The 24518-nt window shown below is 41.6% G+C and overlaps 1 protein-coding gene across 1 annotated transcript in view; it reads right to left on the bottom strand.

Annotated features, from left to right (window-relative positions):
* Positions 1 to 24518, bottom strand: part of LOC139416146 (leucine-rich repeat-containing protein 4C-like) — a 131984-nt gene that overhangs the window by 21950 nt on the left and 85516 nt on the right. The window contains exon 2 of the mRNA XM_071164478.1: positions 11079 to 11151. The gene's annotated coding sequence lies outside the window, so the exon portion shown is untranslated. The remainder of the gene's footprint in view (positions 1 to 11078; positions 11152 to 24518) is intronic.

Here is a 24518-nt window from a genome sequence, read left to right as displayed (position 1 = left end):
AAATGTTTTTCAATGCCTTTAGGGGGGTGCAAGGGGTCTACGGTTGGGTTGGGAGCACTCCCTACCCGTGCCCATCCCTGGTCATTTTGGACGTTTTTCAAAATATCATTATTAAACAACAGAGTCCCACTTCTCCCTCATCATACATAATATATAGACCATCTAGGTTGATTCATGGCTTAACATAGTGCTATATAACATTTGGGCAGTATAAATGCCATTTGGACATGGTTCACTGACTTTTGGGTTTGGAAACCAACTTTCTATGATCGTACATGGCAAATGGACATAACATCCTGATTTGGCACTTTCAATACTTTCATATTGCATTTGGACATTACTTTTGGCATTTGGCAATGGTTCATTGACTTTTGACTTTTACTTTTGTCTTCCTATGAAATCATATTGCAAATGGACAAAACATATACCTTATGGACAATTAAAACAATATGACAATAAAATATGACAAAAGCATGTTCATACAGTTCTTATACATGTATAATTGACCCCAAAAAATCTAAAGATTTTCGAAAAACGGTCCAGAAAGCACGTTTTTAAGGGGGTGATAAGTTTTTGATTTTTTTTTCTAATTCAAAAAATTTGACCCTTGGGTCTTGACTTGATGTGAATTTGTAATATGAAAATTTACCGTGGCCATCTATTGGATTTTTGCTGTGTGACACTTGGCATTTGCCATATGGCATTTGCAATAAGTTTTGAATGAAACAATGTCCATTTGAGTGGTATTGTACATTGTGTATCTGTTTCGTATGGTGCCAATAAGTTCCCATTCATTTTTGTCCATTTCATGGGGGTATTCCCTTACATACCCACAGCACTGCCGGGAAGTGGAACTGAGATTTTATACATTTTTCCTCCAGTGACTGTCTGATCTGGATGTAATCCTTTCATCTTTTTCTCAGCTTTTGCAGACAGGTTCTGGATGAAACAAATGGTCTGGCCATGGATTTTGATCTCCTTTTTCCCTTGTACCTTCAGAATGTTGACTTTGATTTGATCGTTCCACAGTTTGAAGATCGCCATGCGTGGCTATTTAGCGTTCTTCTGTTTCACGCTGATCCTATGGCATCTTTGGGGCGGCAGGGTAGCCTAGTGGTTAGAGCATTGGACTAGTAACCGAAAGTTTGCAAGTTCAAATCCCCCAGCTGACAAGGAACAAATCTGTCGTTCTGCCCCTGAACAGGCAGTCATTGAAAAAAATAATTTGTTCTTAACTGACTTGCCTAGAACCTCTTGATACTCCGGATCCGGGAGCGTAATCATCGACTGACACTAATCAGCATAACGCAACAGACATAAATATTACTAGAAAATATTCCTATTCATGAAAATCACAAGTGACATATATTATATGTTAATCACCCTGTCATCTCAGATTTTCAAAATATGCTTTACAGCCAAAGTAAGACAAGCATTGTGTAAGTTTATCGATAGCCTAGCATAGCATTATGTCCAGCTAGCAGCAGGTAACTCGGTCACGGAAATCAGAAAAGCAATCAAATTAAATCGTTTACCTTTGATGAGCTTCGGATGTTTTCACTCACGATACTCCCAGTTAGATAGCCAATGTTCCTTTTTTCCAAAAATATTTTTTTTGTAGGCGAAATAGCTCCGTTTGTTCTTCACCTTTGGCTGAGAAATCGATCGGAAATTGCAGTCACGAAATCACGAAATATATTCAAAATTAGCTCCATAATATCGACAGAAACATGGCAAACATTGTTTATAATCAATCCTCAAGGTGTTTTTCAAACATCTATTCGATAATATATCCACCGGGACAATTGGTTTTTCAGTAGGACCGATTGGAAAAATGGCTACCTCTGTAGTTTACGCGAGAATCACTCTGAGAGCCTTCAGGTGACCACTTACACAATGTCTGGTTGATAGCCCATTCACTGCTCAATAGGGACGCATTGGAACACAGAGCTTTCAAAACACAAAGCACCTCCGGATTGGATTTTTCCAGACTGCAATATCAGTTCTCTTATACTCACAGACAATATTTTTACAGTTTTGGAAACTTTAGAGTGTTTTCTATCCTAAGCTGTCAATTATATGCATATTCTGGCATCTTGTCCTGACAAAATATCCTGTTTACTTTGGGTACGTTATTTTTCCAAAAATGAAAATACCCCCTAGTCACAACAGAGTAAAATAAAATAAAAGTTCCATATATTCTCATGTTTTTTCATCTCATTTTGTTGGTCCAATTCATCTTCTTAAGTTTTCAGCTTCGTTTCCAAAAGGCAAATTTTGTTGTTTTGTTCGTTCATACGCACACGTTGGTTGTGTATTTCTGACATGGTGGCTTCTACTTTCTTTTCGAACAAGTCTAACTTTTTTCTATTTTCTTGGATAACCTTTAACTGTTAATTTCTCTAATTTGCCTCTACAAGTTGCTCCTTGTCTTTTCCTTTGGGGTAAGTCATGGCTTGTTGGATTCATGTTGCCGAGCCACTTTACCAACTGATTGGTTTTCTGTTGTACATAACTGATTGTTCGCACTCTCCCAGGTGCTTGGGTATATGTTGATTTATCAATTTTTAGGCTTGTTTAAACTTTTTTGTCTGGTTTCTATATATAACCACAGTTTTGTCAGTACAAAACGGAGCTACTCACACCCCACGCGTCCTATCGGTACGCGCATGTACCTCTTGACTCTGATGGTATCTCCAAAACTTTGGATCAACATTTGGATAATATTTTTGCCAATATGTCACTTGAGTAATAGAGACGTGCACCACTGTGAACTTAATGAGCCCGTCCCTTTTAAGCAAAATGATGAGGTGTGGATACGCTCTATACTACATTGCCATACGTCATCAGGTAGCTCACCACTCATGTCTTGCTCCCATGCAGATTTCAGGAATTGCCCAGGAACGCAAATTAATGTTCTGTATCATGTCATATAATTTGGAGATTGTGCCCTTCAGATAGGGGTTAAGATCAGTATCTCTCAGCTGGACATGTATGGGGCAAGAGTGGAAATGAAGGGAAATGTTTTTTAGTTTGGAGGATACCTACAAAAGTGTCTATTGGGAATACAGTACTATGGTCCACCCTCAGAGTATCAAATGAGACAATTGTATTTTTTACAACAAAAAACACCAGACCATTCCTATGCCAGACCTGGAATACTGTGTCAATAAAAAGATGATTAGACGTTAAATGGGGAGAAGCAGCTTGCTTTGTTATAGTTAAAGTTATATTTTAAGGGAGTTCGTGACAATGGGATTCACAAAATGGGTGCCGAGGTTCATAGGCAGCAGAAGACTTGACTTGAACTCCATGATAGCGAGAATCTTTGCTATATCTAATACCTCTCTATCCTGAAATAATATTTCCACTACAATAGTTTTATATATTTTGTGTTTACATTGAAGCTGTACTAGAGAATGGAAACAATAACATTGTAGAGTTTATCTGAACATATAAAGGCTCATGCTGTAAGGAACAGGCCTTAGTCCAAATTGTGTTTTTACCTATGGTTGGAAGAAACAAAAGAACAACATCATTATTTCCTAGGTAAATAGCACGTAGGGGTAATACAGATGTGCACACACATGATGAATCCTTCTCAGAAAAGTGGAAACTAACTATGTCAATTGATGAAGGAAGTTACTATGAAACATGGGTCAAAAAACTGGGGCATTCCCCATTTTAAAAAATGTAGAACTAAGAACAGATATAGCCCGTGGTTCACTCCAGACATGTCTGCCCTTGACCAGCACAACCACATCCTGTGACATACTGCATTAGCATCGAATAGCCCCCACGATATGCAACTTTTCAGAGAAGTTAGGAACCAAAATACACAGGCAGTTAGGAAAGCAAAGGCTAGCTTTTTCAAACAGAAATTTGCATTCTGTAGCACAAACTCCAAAATTTCCAGAGACACTGTAAAGTCCATGGAGAATAAGAGCACCTCCTCCCACCTGCCCACTGCACTGAGGCTGGGAAACACTGTCACCACCGATAAATTTACGATAATCGAGAATTTCAATAAGCATTTGTCTACGGCTGGCCATGCTTTCACCTGGCTACCCCTACCCCGGCCAACAGCTCTGCACCCCCCACAGAACTTGCTCAAGCCTCCCACACTTTTCCTTCACCCAAATTCAGATAGTTGATGTTCTGAAAAAGATGCAAAATATGGAGCCTTTCAAATCAGCAGGGCTAGACAATCTGGACACTCTCTTCCTAGAATTATCTGCCACCATCGTTGCAACCCCTATTACTAGCTTGTTTAACCTCTCTTTCGTATCGTCTGAGATTCCCAAATATTGGAAAGCTGCCGCGGTCATCCCACCCTTCAAAGGGGGAGACACTTAGAACCAGACTGTTACAGACCTATATCTATCCTGTCCTGCCTTTCTAAAGTCTTCGAAAGCCAAGTTAACAAACAGATCACCAACCATTTCAAATCCCACCGTACCTTCTACACTATGCAATCGGATTTCCGAGCTGGTCATGGGTGTACCTCAGCCACGCTCAAGGTCCTAAACGATATCATAACTGGCATCAATAAAAGACTGTACTGTGCAGCAGTCTTCATCGACCTGGCCAAGGTGTTCGACTCTGTCAATCACCGCATTCTTATCGGCAGACTCAACAGCTTTGGTTTCTCAAATGACTGCCTCGCCTGGTTCACCAACTACTTCTCAGAAAGTGTTCAGCCATTTGTCCGGACCTCTAGCAGTCTCTATGGGGGTGCCACAGGGTTCAATTCTCTGGCCGACTATTTTCTACGTATGTATCAATGATGTCGCTCTTGCTGCTGGTGATTCTCTGATCCACCTCTATGCAGACGACACCATTCTGTATACTTCTGGCCCTTCTTTGGACACTGTGTTAAAAAACCTCCAGACGAGCTTCAATGCCATACAACACTCCTTCCGTGGCTTCCTACTGCTCTTAACTGTAAGTAAAACTAAATGCATTCTCTTCAACCGATCGCTGCCCTCATCCACCCGTCTAGCATCACTACTCTGGACGGTTCTGACTTAGAATATGTGGACAACTACAAATAACTAGGTGTCTGATTAGACTGTAAACTCTCCTTCCAGACTCATATTAAACATCTCCAATCCAAAATTAAATCTAGAATTGTCTTCCTATTTCGCAACAAAGCCTCCTTCACTTATGCTGCTAAACATATCCTCGTAAAACTGACTATCCTACCAATCCTTGACTTCGACAATGTCATTTACAAAATAGCCTCCAATACTCTACTCAGCAAATTGGATGTAGTTTTTTCACCAAAGCCCCATATACTACCTACCACTGTGACCTGTATGTTCTCGTTGGCTGGCCCTCATTTTATATTCATCGCCAATCCCACTGGCTCCAGGTCATCTAAACGTCGTTGCTAGGTAAAGCCCCGCCTTATCTCAGCTCACTAGTCACTATAGCAACACCCACCTGTAGCATGTGCTCCAGCAGGTATATTTCACTGGTCACCCCGAAAGTCAACTCCCCATTTGGCCGCCTGTCCTTTCTGTTCTCTGCTGCCAATGTCTGGAACAAATCTCAAAAATCACTGAAGCTGGAGACTAATATCTCCCTCACTAACTTTAAGCATCAGCAGTCAGAGCAGCTTACCGATCATTGCACCTGTACACAGCACCTGTACACAGCCTATCTGTAAATAGCCTACGCAACTACCTTATCCCCATATATATTTATATATTTTGCTCCTTTGCACCCCAGTATCTCTACTTACATCATCTTCTGCACATCTATCACTCCAGTGTTAATGCTAAATTGCCTTACCTCCCTAATCTTACTACATGCACAGTCCCACTGTTGGCAGTGCATGTCAGAGCAAACACCAAGCCTTGAGGTCAAAGGGATTGTTCGTAGAGCTCCAAGACAGGATTGTGTCGAGGCATAGATCAGGGGAAGGTTTGCAGCATTGAAGGTCCCCAAGAACACAGTGGCTTCCATTATTCTTAAATTGAAGAAGTTTAGAACCACCAAGACCTTTTCTAGAGCTGACCGCATGATCAAATTGAGTAATCGGTTGAGAAGGGCGTTGGTCAGGGATGTTACCAAGACCCGATTGTTACTTCCAGAAGGACAACCATCTCTGCAGCACTCCACCAATCAGACCTTTAAAAGGCACATGATGTCACGACCGTCTTCCTGGAAATGACCGGACCAAGGTGCAGCTTCGTGAGCATACATTTTATTTATAATTTAAATGACGCCAACAAAACAAGAAACAAAGAAACAACCGTGAAGCTTACAAGGGCTATAGAGCCACTAACAAAGATAACTACCCACAAAAGCAAAAGGAAAAAAGGCTGCCTAAGTATGATTCCCAATCAGAGACAACAATAGACAGCTGCCTCTGATTGAGAACCACACCCGGCCAAACACAAAGAAATAGAAAACATAGAAATAAAGAAGCTAGAATGCCCACCCTAGTCACACCCTGGCCTACCCAAAATAGAGAATAAAAGCCTCCCTATGGCCAGGGCGTGACACATGACAGCCTGCTTGGTTTGCCAAAAGGCAGCTAACGACTCTCAGACCATGGGAAACAAGATCCTATGGTCTGATGAGACCAATAACTATTTGGCCTGAATACCAAGCGTCACTTCAGGAGGAAACCTGGCACCATCCCTTCGGTGAAGCATGGTGGTGTTAGCAACATGCTGTGGGGATGTTTGTCAGCGGCAGGGACTGGGAGACTGGGCAGGATCTAGGGAAAGATGAATGGAGCAAAATACAGAGAGAACCTTGATGAAACCCTGCTCCAGAGTGCTCAGAACCTCAGACTAGGGCGAAGGTTCACCTTCCAACAGAACAATGACCCTAAGCACACAGCCAAGACATCACAGGAGTGGCTATGGAACAAGTCTCTGAATGTCCTTGATTGTCCCAGCCAAAGCCCAGACTTTAACCCGATTGAACATCTATGGAGAGACCTGAAATTAGCAATGCAGCGACACTCCCCACCCAACCTGACGGAGCTTGAGAGGATCTGCAGAGAAGAATGGGAGAAACTTCCCAAAATACACGTGTGCCAAGCTTGTAATGTCATACCCAAGAAGACCTGAGGCTGTAATCACTGCCAAAGGTGCTTTAACAAAGTACTGAGTAAAGGTTCTGAATACTTGTGATAAATGTGATTTGAGTTTTTGTTTTTGATTTTGATTTGTCATTATGGGGTATTCTGTGTAGATTGAGTTTGTGTAGATTGATTTAATGAATTTTAGAATAAGTCTAATGTAACAAAATGTGGAAAAAGTCAAGGGGCCTGAATACCTTCGAGATGCACTGTAGGTATTCACTCCCTTTTGATTTTTTTCCCATTTTGATCCATTACAAAATGTGATTAAAATACAGTGCCTTCAGAAAATGTTCACACCCATTTACTTTTTCCACATTGTGTTGTCTTACAGCCTGAATTTCAAATTGATTCACTAAACACTGAACAGATGAGCCAGGATCATATCCATGGGCAATGTCTACAGCACTGAGCCAACCACAGAGCCGGAGCACTCGGTTGATCCCCCAAGCTACACATTTTCCTGAGAAATGAGGCGCAGTTATTCCGATTGGTCTCTTCATACACGAGTGTCGGACCGAGAGCTCATTTTGGACAGCTGGCCCTGAAACACATGCAGGGCTACAGCGACATGCACATGCATGCACACATGCACGCATACACTCATGAAATATACGAATATACAGATACACTGACACACCGACACACACACAGACAGATGACAAAAAGAGTTGTGTCAAGATAAGTTCACATTCTGCTCACACACAGGCTGATTCAAACCGACATTACACACACATAAACTTTCTGTCAATATTGCCCTTTCTTTCACTTGCACACAATTTCTTTGTCATTGCTATTGTGTATATCTCTCTCATTTCCCGCCCAATTTCTGTTGTTGTAGTCTGATGTCCTTTCATCCCGCTGGGAACACCATGTCATTTCAACTTGGAAATGTCGGTCATTTTTGATTGAGACATTGATCAATGAGATTTCAACCTTTATCCACCCACTCCAAAAGACATCCAGAAGTTTGTTGAATTCCCAATGTGGGAATCACTCCACTTGAAACCATTTAAAAGCACAAAAAGTTAAAATGGGAATACAATGTCAGATATTTTGTATTTATGCAACAACTTAATGTGTTATTACTCTACTTCATCTAATAGCAAAGCCAGATGACATGGAATGTAGTTGAGATTACATTAACGTACGTACAGTGCCTTCAGAAAGTATTCATACCCCTTGACTTATTCCACATTTTCTTGTGTTGCGGCCTGAATTCAACATGGATTATATTGTTTTTTCACACATCTACACACAATACCCCATAATGACAAAGTGTAAAAAAGTTTTAGACATTTATGCTAAATTATTGACAATAAATTAAATACAGAAATAATACTTATAATACTTATTTTCCACCATAATTTGCAAACAAATTCATTAAAAATCCTACAATGTGATTTTCTGGATTTTTTTTCTCATTTTGTCTGTCATAGTTGAAGTGTACCTATGATGAAAATTACAGGCCTCTCTCATATTTTTAAGTGGGAGAACTTGCACAATTGGTGGCTGACTAAATACATTTTTGCCCCACTGTATGTGTGGGGTACAGAGATGAGGTATTCATTAAAAAAATCATGTTAAACACTATTATTCCACACAGAGTGAGTCCATGCGACTTATTATGTGACTTGTAAAGCAATGCTTTACTTCTGAACCTATTTAGGGTTGTCATAACAAAGGGGTTGAATACTTATTGACTCAAGACATTTCAGCTTTTCATTTTTAAATATAATTGCACTTTGACTTCATGGGGTATTGTGTGTGGGACAGTTCACACACAATACCCCAGATTATATGTATCGGTATAAATCAATCACCCTATACAGTTAATTTCACGATCAATGTCAAAAGCTCTATCACATAGGAAAGGACAGAAGCCCCAAGAGTGTGTCCTGTGTGCATCCTTTGTGTGTGTTTGTGTGTGTGTGTGTGTGGATTAGCATGGTACAATAACAACTACATGCATTTCTGTTTCAGGATATAAACCAGAGGCATTTTTTTCATGGTTGTTTTCATCTTGAAGTGTCCGTTAGTGAGTTTAATGACTCATGCTGAATGAGCTACAAAACAACTTCAGAGGAGTGGACGATGACAAAAAGAGATCCAGAGACGCATTACTGTGAAATCCAGACAACAAGCCTGTGGCCTTATGGGGATGGAGGAGTGTCATTCCCACAATAGAGTGCCTTTATTAAGTTAATAACAACTAAATGAGCTCTCTCATGCCCTGTGCCCCGTTCAGTATGCACCGGTGCTATTGTTTGTGTTCTGCCAGGTTTACCTTTCAAACGCGCTGGGGGACATTAAAGCAATGATACTGATGTTTGTTATTGCGCTACAGCTGAGCTCATGGTGGTTCTGGATTTAGCCAATCAGTAACACACAAGAGGAGCACACAGACACACATATACTGAAACATGCACACACACACTCACTCACACTCAAACACACACTTCAACTACAAAAAAAATGAACAAAAACATGGGTGATCAGAAATTATGCAAGACATGTTACTATTCTGTCTGCTAGTTTCATAGCTGATCAATCAACCCAGACAAGCAATTCAAATAACATGCTAATTACCTTCAATCCATCAGGATCTGGTGTACAAATGAGAATTGTCTGAGGGTGGTGCCATAGAAGCTAAGATGAGCCTCTCAGAGGATGTGTACTAAGTCTTACTTGTAACGTTTAAGAAAGTGAGCTTAATCAACTTGCTTGAGTCAACACCACATCAAGAAGGCTAAGACAACTTCCCACCAAGCACAGACGTCAGTTCAATGTCTAGTTTTGATTTACATTTGGTTGTTGTCAACTAACGTGAATTCAATGTGAAACCAACAAAGAAAGTACACCTTGTCATTTTATTTAGGTAAAAAGTTGGGTTAAAAAAAAAGATCTTACATTGATTACTTTTTCAGTGTTCAGTGTTCCATGCTGATTCAATATCATCCCATATCATTTTGTTGTTTATATGACATGTAAACAATGTTGATTAAACCAGTTTTTGCCCAGTTTGTTGGGATGGGAGCATTCTCGATTCAATGTCGCAATCTGTCATTTATAAAAATAACTCCCTCACGGGGTCTGGAGGAAAAGGACACATATTGCAGAGGAAAACAAACATCTATTAAACCAATTCGTTATCTTTTTAATCAGCTGACCTGAGCTGTGTCCCAGGGAACTGCAGAGCTGGGGTGAGTCTAGAACTCTTGCTAGCTATTATTCATCTGTCAAACACAGCAGCACCATTACAGAGGGGACAACACAGACAATGAGGAGAAATGTATTGCTATCATGGAGCTAAGGAGTGTTACCCATCAAGGGGCTAACTATAGACAACATTAACTTGCTTAGTAAACAAAAGTAGAATACTTGAACATGATACTCATTTTTTCTGTTGCAAGAGTTGTTACAGAATCATACTTCCACAATGAGTAACTAATTAGAGGACCTTTGGTGTTACTGTATGCATTGCTAGGAAGATTTTTGGAACTAAGATATCCATTTCATTGTGATAGGATGCCACTACACTCCTAGAAAAACGGTTCAAAGAGTTATGCAGCTGTCCCCATAAGAGAACCCTCCAGGTAGAACACTTTTAGGTTCCATGTAACCCTGTGTGGAAAGGGTTATATATGGAACCCAAAAGAGTACTACCTGGAACCAAAATAGTTCTACATGAAGCCAAAAGGGATTCTTCAAATGGGTCTCGTATGGGGACAGCCAAATAATAATATTTTTTTTGGTTCAGATAGCACGTTTTTTTTACGAGTGTACTTGGCAAAGACTATCCCAAAACCCAGTCCTAGTTTCTAAGCCTTACCATTGAACATGTCATGGCAATGAAGGAATATCACTGTAACTCAAACTCCCATCCTCATCAGATAGAGCAGAATCAGGCCCTGAGGATCAGGATGATCAAGCATCAGCCTGTAGCCCTGGTTGTCTCTTTCTCTCATTTTGCTCTCACCTGCCAACTCATTCGCAATCCCTCTGGTTTCTCCCCATCCTCAAGTTTGCTCGTTTTCGGCTGCTGGCTCACCCTGAAAAGAGAAGAGAGGAAAAAATTACTCAATATGAATACTTAAAAAAAATGTGTTTACAATGACAAGCTTCTTGGATGACACTCAGTTTCGTTGTTTCCTCACTTGGCAATGGCGGCTAGCGGAGGGCATTGATATCGAGGAGAGGGTGCCAAGGTCTTTGTTGAAGCGGGCGAGTGTAGTCCCGCCAAAGCAAGGGCTTAGCAAATTAAAATGTTCTACTAGATAGGCATGGAATCGCAATGAATCATATTAGTACACCCCACTCCAGCTATAGACCAACACAGAATACAGGCTAGGCCTATATCGACTATGGCTGCAGACGATGTTGGCAGACTGAACCAGTTTTCATCAAAATCCTGCTCCTGAACTTTGGGGTCAAGTAAGTATTTTTTAACCACCTGCTTTTGGGCTGGGTGTGTCAATGTGTAGTTAATACAGTACATGCATAATCTGTGAGCAGAATTAGTCTTACCTAGCCACAAAATCATTGGTTTGAAAGCAACTTTTTTTCTGGATTCTATGCCGCGTCATTTTTCCTTGCTAGGGCCAGCCCCCTAGCAATTTGATTTCTAGCCAATGAGCTTCATACCCTCGCCATTTGAGTGACAGCTAGCAAGATGCACAAACAGCAGAACGAGAGAAAGAGCAATAAAGTGGTGCACATATCTGCAAAAGTGTGATGTGGCACGCAATTTTTGGAGAACACTTGGCTCGTCAGCGCTACTTTCAGTACAACGGTCAAAAAAGTGTACAAAACTACCGGAGAATCTCTTTAACACTAGAAAAGCCAGGCCTCACCTCCCAAGTGGCGCATTGGTCAAAGGCACTGCATCACAGTGTTGCAGCGTCACTACAGCCTGGGGTTTGATTGGATGTTTAGAAGCGCGGTTTGTCGGGTCATGTTTCGGAGGACGCATGACTCAACCTTCGCCTCTCCTGAGCCCATTGGGGAGTTGCAGCTACATCGTAATCATGAAATTGGGAAGAAAAAAGGTGGTAAAAATGACAAAAATATATAAATAAAAGCCAGGCCTCGAGGGACCCCTTTGAGCCAATGAGGAGTCATTTTGACTTAAACATTATAACCGTCTAATATACGTATATATTTCACATTTTCTATAAGAATAATTATCCTTTGGTTAGGTTTATGAAGGTCTTGAGTAACATCAGAATATGAGAAAAAATAATAGTAATCTAAGATCACAGTAGCATTTTCATTAGTTTATATCACTGTAGGTTATCTGTTGTCACATTCTCACGTGTGGAGCATGGAACAGTGGTTATTGGCTGTGCTTGAGTAGCGTCACCTCAAATGTTCTACTGCTTTAGCTCGTTCCCCTCTTATAGAATATTGTCTCAAGTATTGTGGAACTGCTGCACCTAAATGTAAACAGTACTGGAACCCAAAATGAGTTCCGGCACCTTTTTCAGCCCAAGTCAAGCACTCATTCTTGGAAAAAGTAATCTTCTGAAATAGAGTTCATCTCTTCAATTTTGAATTACTTGGAAATGGTAAGGGTTTTGGAACCTCCCAATCTGATCTTTCTGATACTATACTGTACAAAATTATAAATGCAACATGTAATGTGCTGGTCCCATGTTTCATGAGCTGAAATAAAAGATCCCAGAAATTGCCCATATGCACAAAAATCTTCCTTCTCTAAAATTTTGTGCACACATTTGTTTACGTTCCTTTTAGTGAGCATTTCTCCTTTGCCAAAATACAGTAATCCATCCATCTGAAATGTGTTCTATATCAAGAATCTGATCGAACAGCATGCTCATTACACATGTGCACCTTGTGTTGGGGACAATAACAGGCCACTTTAAAATGTGAAGTTTTGTCACACAACACAATGCAACGGATTTCTCAAGTTTTGAGGGAGTGTGCAATTGGAATGTTGACTGCAGAAATGTCCACCAGAGCTGTTGCCAGATAATTTTAAAGTTAATTTCTCTACAATTTTGTTTTAGAGAATTTGGTAGTACGTCCAACCGGGATCACAACTGCAGACCATGTGTAACCATGTCAACCCAGGACCTCCATGTCCGGCTTCTTCACCTGCGGGATATTCTGAGACCAGCCACCTGGTCAACTGATGAAACTGTGGAGTATTTCCGCGTATAATAAAACCCTTTTGTGTGGAAAAATTCCTTCTGATTGGCTGGGCCTGGCTCCCAAGTGGATGGGCCTGCCTGGCTCCCAAGTGGATGGGCCTATACCTCCCAGGCCCACCCATAGCTGTGCCCCTGCCCAGTCTTGTGAAATCCATAGATGCGCTGGCTGGAGTCATGTAAAGCTTGCCACCATTGGACTCTGGAGCAGTGGAAATGCGTTCTCTGGAGTGATGAATCACGCTTCACCATCTGGCAGGAGAACGCTACCTGCCCCAATGCATAGTGCCAACAGTAAAGTTAGGTGGAGAATGAGAAATGGTCTGGGAATGTTTATCATGGTTCGGGCTAGGCCCGTTACTTCCAGTGAAGGGAAATCGCAACAGTACAGCATACAATGACATTCTAGACGATTCTATGCTTCCAACTTTGTGGCAACAGTTTGGGGAAGGCAATTTCCTGTTTCAGCATGACTATGCCTCAGTGCACAAAGCGAGGTCCATAGAGAAATGGTTTTGACGAGATTGGTGTGGAAGAACTTGCCTGGCCTGCACAGAGCCCTAACCTCAACCCCATCGGACACCTTTGGGATGAATTGGAATGCCTACTGCGTATTAGTCCTAATTGTCTAACATCAGTTCTCGACCTCACTAATGCTCTTGTGGCTGAATGGAATCAAGTCCCTGCAGAAATGTCCCAACATCTAGTGGAAAGCCTTCCCAGATTAGTGGGGGCTGTTAGAGCAGCAAAGGGGCGACCAACTATATATTAATGCCTAAGATTTTAGAATGAGATATTCGAGGAGCAGGTGTCCACATACTTTTGCTCATGTAGTGTACCTCTCCAAACCACTTCCTTCTCCCATCATTGCTCTCTACATTCCTGGTTCTCCTGCCCCCTCCCCCTCCTCTCCCTCTCCTGTCTGCTGAGGCAGATTTCGTGCTTTTGAGGAAAAAAGCTTTACAAAACTGCTTAACTGGGATAGTAACCGTCCAGCTGGACCAAAAAGCAGGCTTTCTACTCAGTGGAGGGTGGTCTACTCCACATACCCCAGAGACAAGGGACAGTCACAACCAACCACACACAGAGAGAGGAGAGGAAAGATGATTTGCCCAATTAATAAATTATAGAGGGAAAACCCCCCCAGATAAAGCCCTCTATCTATCCATCTCTCTATCCATTAGTGCTAAGGGGTGAGTGTAAATAAGGGAGTATTTGATCCTCTGGAACAGTGGTTCCCAAACTATTTATAGTCCCATACCCCTTCAAACATTCAACCTCTAGCTCTAGCACCAGGGTCAGTGCACTCTCAAATGTTGTTTTTTGCCATCATTGTAAGCCTGCCACACACACTCTTTACAATACATTTATTAAACATAAGAATGAGTGTGAGTTTTTGTCACAACCTGACTTGTGGGAAGTAACAAAGAGCTCTTTTTGGACCAGGGCACAATAATAATCAATCATTTTGCTTTTTGTTTAGCCATCTTATATATAAAACCTTCTTTGTTCGTTGAAAATTGTGAATAACTCACCACAGGTTAATGAGAAGGGTATGCTTGAAAGGATGCACATAACTCTGCAATGTTGTGTTGTATTGGAGGGAGTCTCAGTTTAAATAATTTCCACACACAGTCTGTGCCTGTATTTAGTATTCATGCTAGTGAGGGCCGAGAATCCACTCTCACATAGGTACATGGTTGCAAATGGCATCAGTGTCTTAACAGCGCAATTTGCCAAGTCAGGAACTCTGAGCGCAGCCCATTCCAGAAATCTGGCAGTGGCTTCTGATTTAAATTCATTTTTCACAGAACCGCTTGTTGCAATTTCCATGAGGCTCTCTTGTTCAGATATCGGTAAGTGGACTGGAGGCAGGGCATGAAAGGGATAACGAATCCAGTTGTTTGTGTCATGAACAAATTGTGCATCCATCTCACTCAGGTGCTTCGCTATATCACATTTGACATTGTCCGTAAGCTTGAGTTCATTTGCACACAAAAAATCATACAATCATGGAAAGACGTGTGTTGTCCTTGTTAATGCAGACAGAGAAGAGCTCCAACTTCTTAATCATAGACTCAGTTTTGTCCAGCACATTGAAAATAGTTGAGGAGAGTCCTGTAATCCTAGATTCAGATCATTCAGGCGAGAAAAAAACATCAGCTAGATAGGCCAGTCATGTGAGAAACGTCATCATCATGCAAGCGGTCAGACAAGTGAAAATGATGGTTAGTAAAAAAAACTTTAAGCTCGTCTTTCAATTTTAAAAAACATGTCAATACTTTGCCCCTTGATAACCAGCGCACTTCTGCTTGTTGTAAAAGTGTTACATGGTCGCTGCCCATATCATTACATAGTGCAGAAAAAGCATGAGAGTTCAGGATCCTTGCTTTAACAAAGTTAACCATTTTCACAGGAGTGTCCAAAACGCTGCAAGAGCCTCTGGGTGAATGCTGCAGTGTTCTCAAGTGGCGTCACGTGCGTTACCCCTCCACTATGTCTCCCTGTCATGGCTTTTGCGCCATCAGTACAGATACCAACACATCTTGACCATCAAAGTCCATTTGATGTCACAAAGCTGTACTTTAAAAACATCCTCTCCTGTTGTACTGGTTTCCAGTGGTTTTCAGAAGAGGATGTCTTCCCTAATTGACCCCCCATGAACGTAACGGACATATACAGTCCCAATCGGTAAGTCACCATATAAGACGATTATAACCCCTTCTTATTAATGGTATCTGCTGCTTTTATACATATCTTACTACTCGAAAGCCGTCTTAATTATCGCTCAAAAAACTCCCGTGGTTAATTTTTCAAATTGGTATGTTTTGTTTCTAAATGTCTGCGCAAGAGTGAAGGTTTCATCGAGTTGTGAGATAGTACTTTTGTACATATAACACACTGTGGCTGAGGAAAGGTACTACTCCAAATATAAGTAAACCCCAAATCAATGTCGTACTCATCATATTTGTGCCTCTTCGATGGTCCAACGTCCCTGTCTGTTGTTCAGTGCTTTCCCGGGTAAGGGGGCAGTAGCTCTTCAGCTGCATCAGATTCACAACTGTCAGTGTCAGTGCTAGCTGGGCAAACAACAAATGTAGAATTACCGATGCAAGCATTGGATGTGCTCGTGGAAGCAGAACAACTTATGTCGTTGACAGGTGCAGGTGTAGTACTGCTGGTTTTAGCAGTATGACCAGTAGAGCGGGTATGTGTCTCTATGAACGCGGGCCTTACCAATTTCGAGCAAACGGAATGAGCAGCAGCTACGTTTGGCTACATACGGACGGTTAGTGTAATTCCCTGCGAGGGAGTGGCGGCAGGTAGCCTAGTGGTTAGAGTGTTGTGCCAGTAACCGAAAGGTTGCTAGATCAAATCCCCAGCTGACAAGGTAAAAATCTGTCTTTCTGCCCCTGAACAAGGCAGTTAACCCACTGTTCCTTGGCCATCATTGAAAGTAAGAATTTGTTCTTACTGACTTGCCTAGTAAAAAAAAAGAAAAAAAAAAAAAGCACACCGGTTAATGTGATTGCATGTTAATTATTTGACGAGGTAACCTGTATTTGACATTGTCTTGAAATTTCCCTGAACACGAGATGGTTTAATTTTATTTCTGGTAGTGAAACGAGGTTACCCTGGCAAGAAAAAAATCTCACCCAAATGTATAGCCCCGTTGGAAAATATAAATGGACTGTTTGAAAACATATATATATATGTACAGTTGAAGTCGGAAGTTTACATACACCTTAGCCAAATACATTTAAAATTCAGTTTTTCACAATTCCTGACATTTAATCCTAGTAAAAATTTACTGTCTTAGGTCAGTTAGGATCACCACTTTATTTTAAGAATGTGAAATGTCAGAATATTAGTTGAGATAATTATTATTATTATAACAAGTATTATAATTTTGTAACATTGCCTTTAAATTGTTTAACTTGGGTCAAACATTTCGGGAGGCCTTCCACAAGCTTCCCACAATAAATTGGGTACATTTTGGCCCATTCCTTCTGACAGATCTGGTGTAACTGAGTCAGGTTTGTAGGCCTCCTTGCTCGCAGACGCTTTTTCAGTTCTGTCCACACATTTTCAGGGCTTTGCGGTGGCTATTCCAATACCTTGACTTTGTTGTCCTTAAGCCATTTTGCCATAACTTTGGAAGTATGCTTGGGGTCATTGTCCACTTGGAAGACCCATTTGTGACCAAGCTGTAACTTACTGATTGATGTCTTGAGATGTTGCTTCAATATATCCACATAATTTACCTTTCCTTATGATGCCATCTATTTTCTGAAGTGCACCAGTTTCTCATGCAGCAAAGCACCCCCACAACATGATACTGCCACCCCCATGCTTCACGGTTGGGATGGTGTTCTTCGGCTTGCATGCCTCCCCCTTTGTCCTCCAAACAACAATGGTCATTATGGCCAAACAGTTCTATCTTTTATTTCATCAGACCAGAGGGCATTTCTCCAAAAAGTATGAACTTTGTCCCCATGTGCAGTTGAAAACCGTACTCTAGCATTTTTATAGCGGTTTTGGAGCAGTGGCTTCTTCATTGCTGAGCGACCTTACAGGTTATGTCGATATAGTACTCGTTTTACTGTGGACAGAACGCGTCTCCTTCTGGAGCGGTATGACAGTCCCATGGTGTTTATACTTGCGTACTATTGTTTTTACAGATGAACGTGGTACCTTCAGCTGTTTGGAAGTTGCTCCCAAGAATGAACCAGACTTGTGGAGGTCTACAATTTCTTTTTCTGAGGTCTTGGCTGATTTCTTCTGATTATCCCATGATGTCAAGCAAAGAGGTACTGAGTTTGAAGGTAGGCCTTGACATACATCCACAGGTACACCTCCATTTGACTCAAATGGTGTCAATTAGCCTATCAGAAGCTTCTAAAGCATTGACATAATTTTCTCGAATTTTCCAAGCTGTTTAAAGGCACAGTCAACTTAGTGTATGTAAACTTCTGACCCACTGGAATTGTGATACAGTGAATTATAAGTAAAATAATCTTTATTAAACAATTGTTTAAAAAATTACTTGTGTCATGCACAACGAAAATGTCCTAACCGACTTGCCAAAACTACAGTTTGTTAACAAGAAATGTGTGGAGTGGTTGAAAAACGAGTTTTAATGATTCCAACCTAAGAGTATGAACTGACCCTTGTCTTTGTGTTCAGACGACGACGACGACGACGACGACGGGGGGGGGGGGGGGGGGGTCCATAGACCCGGGCTGTATCTCAATACTCTACAGTGCCTTCCTCTCCTAGTCTTCTCACTATCATCTGCACTATTCTGTTCTGAAAACACAGAACAGATGATAGCAATATGGTTAACCTTACCAGGCAGACAAACAGATGAAGGCAAAGAGACCCGGACAGGAAGCTACTGTAGACTATTGAGATGGAGCCATATCTCCTCCATGCTGCACAGCCCAGTGAGTTCTGTTTCACATTACTGTTGCATTATATGCAGGTCCTGCCAGCTAATGGCTGTAAGACCTTGGGTAAACACATCCCAGAGCACAGTGTCTCGTGTGTATGTGTATGTTTGTGTGTGTCTTTGTCTGTCTGTATGCGTGTTATGTTTGTGTGTGTAAGAGAGAGAGAGTGAGAAAAATAAAGAAAATGTGTGTGTTAGTGTGTACAACAAAGAACTCAATACACTCCCTGAGGGCCCAATAATTGTATCTCTCCCTCTGGTGCTAGCTGACGCTGCAAAGCTAATACTTAACTGAGAGTGACTAATTATACTCACAAAGAAGATGATGGATATGGACATTGCCACCCTAATCATCATCATCGCCATTATCAACAATGATATTTCTATAGCACACACATACCTCCTACTTTGACAAAACACTGAGTCACTTGGGAATTTTATTAGGATCCCCATTATCTTTGCGAAAGCCTCAGCTACATTTCCTGTGGTCCACACAGAACATGAAACATGACATACTACAGAACATTAATAGACAAGAACAGCTCAGCGACAGAACTACAAACATAAAAAAAATATATGAATATATACAGACAAATTATCTAAGTCAAATAGGGGAGAGGCGTTGTGCCATGAGGTGTTGCTATATCATTTTTTTTAAACAAGGTTTGCTGTTTGAGCAATTTGAGATGGGAGTTCCATGAAATAATGGCTTTACGTATATAATACTGTATGCTTTCTTGAATTTGTTCTGGATTTGGGGACAATGAAAAGACTATGCCTCTGGTGGCATGTCTGGTGGGGTAAGTGTGTGTCAGAGCTGTGCATAAGTTGACAATACAAACAATTTGGAATTTTCAACACATTAATGCTTCCTATAAAAAGCAGAAGTGATGCAGTCAGTCTCTCCTCAACTCTTCACCTAGAGAGACTGTCATGCACAGTATTTATATTAGCCCTAATGATTACAATGAAGAGAAATACGTGCCACTCTGTTCTGGGCCAGCTGCAGCTTAACTACGTATTTTTTAGCAATACTTGATCACATGGCTGGACAATAATCAAAATAAGACCAAACTAGAGCATGTAGGTCTTGAGGTGTCAAAAAAGCACAACATCTCTTTATTACAGACATACACTACCAGCAAAAAGTTGGGACACACCTTTTCATTCAAGGGTTTTTCTATTTTTCCTTCTACATAGTAGAATAAAAGTGAACACATCAAAACTATGAAATACCACATATGGAATCATGTAGTAACCCAAAAAAGTTTTAAATATTTTTTATAATTTAGATTCTTCAAAGTAGCCACCCTCTGCCTTGATGACAGCTTTGAACACTCTTGGCATTCTCTCAACCAACTTCACCTGGAATGCTATTCCAACAGTCTTGAAGGAGTTCCCACATATGCTGAGCACTTGTTGGATGCTTTTCTTTCACTCTGTGGTCCAACTCATCTCAAACCATCTCAATTGGGTTGAGGTCAGGTGATTGTGGAGATCAGGTCATCTGATGCAGCACTCCATCACTCTTCTCTATGGTCAAATAGCTCTTACTCAGCCTGGAGGTGTGTTGGGTCATTATTCTGTTAAAAAACGAATGAGTGCAAACCAGATGGGATGGCTTATTTCTGCAAAATGCTGTGGTAGCCATGCCGGTTAAGTGTGCCTTGAATTCTAAAAAAATGAATGACAGTGTCATCAGCAAAGCACCCCCACACCATCACTCCTCCACCATGCGTCACGGTCGGAACAACACATGCGAAGATGATCGTTTGACCTACTCTGCGTCTCACAAAGCCATGGCGTTTGGAATCAAAAATCTCAAATTTGGATTTCCACCGGTCTAATGTCCATTGCTCGTGAGTGTTGGCCCAAGCAAGTCTCTTCTGATTTATGGTGTCCTTTAGTTGTGGTTTCTTTGCAGCGATAAAGAAAAAACCTGGAATGAGTAGATGTGTCCAAACTTTTGACTAGTACTGTACCTCTCCCAATTTTTACAGCCATTGAATCTATACATTTTGACCATGACAGTTTACAATATAAGGTAACACCAAGTAATTTAGTCTAACCGACTTGTTCAACAGCAACACCATTCATTACCAGATTCAGCTGAGGTCTAGAGCATAGGGAATGATTTGTACCAAACACAAAGCTCTTAGTTTTAGAGATGTTCATATTACTGGCCACCCATTCCAAAATTGACTGCAACTACTTGTTAAGGGTTTCAGTGACTTCATTAGCTGTCGTTGCTGACATGTATATGGTTGAATCAGCTTTGTTTAATGCCAGTGGCATGTCATTGGTAAAAATATTTTTTTAAAGTAGAGGGCCTAGAGAACTGCCCTGCGGTACACCACACCCTAACACAATCCATGATATGACAGGTTGAAAAGCCATAAAACAGATTACGGTCAATGTTATAAAAGGCTGCTCTGAAATCTAACAGTACAGCTCCCACAACATTCTTACTATCAATTACTTTCAACCAGTCATCAGTCATTTGTGTCAGTGCAGTAAATGTTGAGTGCCCTTCTCTATAAGCATGCTGAGTCTGTTTATCAATTTGTTTACAGTGAAATAGCATTGTGTTTGGTCAACAACAAAAAAATCCGACAGTATGCTAAGAGCTGGCAGTAAGCTAATTGGTCTGCTGTTAGAAAAGGTAAAGGCCGCTTTACCACACTTGGGTAACGGATTGACTGGCTTCCCTCCAGGCCTGAGGAAAAAAACCTTTCTCTAGACTCAGATGAATGACATGACAGATAGGAGTGGCCAAAGAGTCAGCTACCGTCCTCAGTAGCTACAGTGCCTTGCGAAAGTATTCGGCCCCCTTGAACTTTGCGACCTTTTGCCACATTTCAGGCTTCAAACATAAAGATATAAAACTGTATTTTTTGTGAAGAATCAACAACAAGTGGGACACGATCATGAAGTGGAACGACATTTATTGGATATTTCAAACTTTTTTAACAAATCAAAAACTGAAAAATTGGGCGCGCAAAATTATTCAGCCCCCTTAAGTTAATACTTTGTAGCGCCACCTTTTGCTGCGATTACAGCTGTAAGTCGCTTGGGGTATGTCTCTATCAGTTTTGCACATCGAGAGACTGACATTTTTCCATTCCTCCTTGCAAAACAGCTCGAGCTCAGTGAGGTTGGATGGAGAGCATTTGTGAACAGCAGTTTTCAGTTCTTTCCACAGATTCTCGATTGGATTCAGGTCTGGACTTTGACTTGGCCATTCTAACACCTGGATATGTTTATTATTGAACCATTCCATTGTAGGTTTTGCTTTATGTTTTGGATCATTGTCTTGTTGGAAGACAAATCTCCGTCCCAGTCTCAGGTCTTTTGCAGACTCCATCAGGTTTTCTTCCAGAATGGTCCTGTATTTGGCTCCATCCATCTTCCCATCAATTTTAACCATCTTCCCTGTCCCTGCTGAAGAAAAGCAGGCCCAAACCATGATGCTGCCACCACCATGTTTGACAGTGGGGATGGTGTGTTCAGGGTGATGAGCTGTGTTGCTTTTACGCCAAACATAACGTTTTGCATTGTTGCCAAAAAGTTCAATTTTGGTTTCATCTGACCAGAGCACCTTCTTCCACATGTTTGGTGTGTCTCCTAGGTGGCTTGTGGCAAACTTTAAACAACACTTTTTATGGATATCTTTAAGAAATGGCTTTCTTCTTGCCGCTCTTCCATAAAGGCCAGATTTGTGCAATATACGACTGATTGTTGTCCTACGGACAGATTCTCCCACCTCAGCTGTAGATCTCTGCAGTTCATCCAGAGTGATCATGGGCCTCTTGGCTGCATCTCTGATCAGTCTTCTCCTTGTATGAGCTGAAAGTTTAGAGGGACGGGCAGGTCTTGGTAGATTTGCAGTGGTCTGATACTCCTTCCATTTCAATATTATCGCTTGCACAGTGCTCCTTGGGATGTTTAAAGCTTGGGAAATATTTTTTGTATCCAAATCCGGCTTTAAACTTCTTCACAACAGTATCTCGGACCTGCCTGGTGTTTTCCTTGTTCTTCATGATGCTCTCTGCGCTTTTGACGGACCTCTGAGACTATCACAGTGCAGGTGCATTTATACGGAGACTTGATTACACACAGGTGGATTGTATTTATCATCATTAGTCATTAGGTCAACATTGGATCATTCAGAGATCCTCACTGAACTTCTGGAGAGAGTTTGCTGCACTGAAAGTAAAGGGTCTGAATAATTTTGCACGCCCAATTTTTCAGTTTTTGATTTGTTAAAAAAGTTAGAAATATCCAATAAATGTCGTTCCACTTCATGATTGTGTCCCACTTGTTGTTGATTCTTCACAAAAAAATACAGTTTTATATCTTTATGTTTGAAGCCTGAAATGTGGCAAAAGGTCGCAAAGTTCAAGGGGGCCGAATACTTTCGCAAGGCACTGTATCTAAGTTGTCAATGCCTGAAGGTTTGTCATTATTGATCAATAACAATAATTATACAACCTGTCCCACACTAACGTAAAAAAATGTAAACTATTATTTTCTTCCATTATTTGTTTTGTTCTGCATGAATACGATGGCTCACTGTTTGTTGTTGGCATTACCGGCTTAACCCTTGTGTTGTCTTAATAAGTGTCAAAAATGACCCGCCACTATGTTTAACATCAGAGAAAACCCCCTAAATTATATATTTTTAACTTTCAATTTGATGACTTTTCCTAGAATGATCCCAACATTAGAAAAAGTTAATATTAAACATCGCTTTTGTTCATATTTCCATGAAAGCTGTACACCACCAGGGTACAAGGATTGTCATAGGGTCATTTTTGACCTGGCAGTAATACAATAATTTACTCTCCACAAAAACCAGAAAACACACACACACACACACACACACACACACACACACACACAAACACACACACAAACACACACACAATTAGACATTTATATTATGTGTGCTACTGATTGAACTCAGCCAGCAGCTCCTGAAGAGGAAGGTCACCATGGTTGGCACAGTTAGAAAGAACAAGCCTGAGCTCCCCACTGCACTCCTCGCAACAAGGGGGAGAGAGGCCTTCTCATCAAAGTTTTCCTTCACCCCCACTACCACTCGAGTTTCTTACCTCCCAAATAGGAACAAGAATGTGGTCCTCTTGACACTGCACAAAACGGATGAGATCAGTGATTGTGAGGACAGGAAGCCAGACAGTGGCCACTCTTCCACTAATATGTCACCGTTCCAGTGCATGATGGGCTACTAGCCGGTCCTGGCTCCATGGCATCAGAGCCAGACCGAAGCTCCTGCGGTGGAGGAATGGGTGCAGCGCTCGAAGGAGACCTGGAGAGCCGTCCAGGAATCACTGAAACAAGCTAGTAGACGGCAGAAGAGGAGCGCTGACCAGCACCGCAGTGAGGCCCCCGTGTTCGCACCGGGGGAGCGGGTCTGGCTCTCAACCCGAAACCTGCCCCTCCGCCTGCCCGGCCGGAAGCTGGGGCCGCAGTGTGTGGGGCCATTTAAAGCCCTGAGGAGGATAAACAAGGTGTGTTATAGGTTACAGCTTCCTCCTTACTATCCTATTAACCCCTCGTTTCATGTGTCTCTCCTCAGGCCGGTGGTGGCTGGTCCCCTGCATGAAGGTGAGGTGCCGGAGGTCCCTCCACCCCCTCTGGACATCGAGGGGTCCCCGGCAGACACTATGCGTTCTATTCTGGACTCTAGACGCCGGGTGAGGGTCCTACAGTACCTCGTGGATTGGGAGGGGTACGGTCTGGAGAAGAGGTGCTGGGTACCAGTGGGGGACATCTT

This window comes from Oncorhynchus clarkii, chromosome 1 (genome assembly GCF_045791955.1).
Source record: "Oncorhynchus clarkii lewisi isolate Uvic-CL-2024 chromosome 1, UVic_Ocla_1.0, whole genome shotgun sequence".
Classification (NCBI taxonomy): Eukaryota; Metazoa; Chordata; class Actinopteri; order Salmoniformes; family Salmonidae; genus Oncorhynchus; species Oncorhynchus clarkii.
This window is presented reverse-complemented; position numbering and strand designations above follow the sequence as displayed.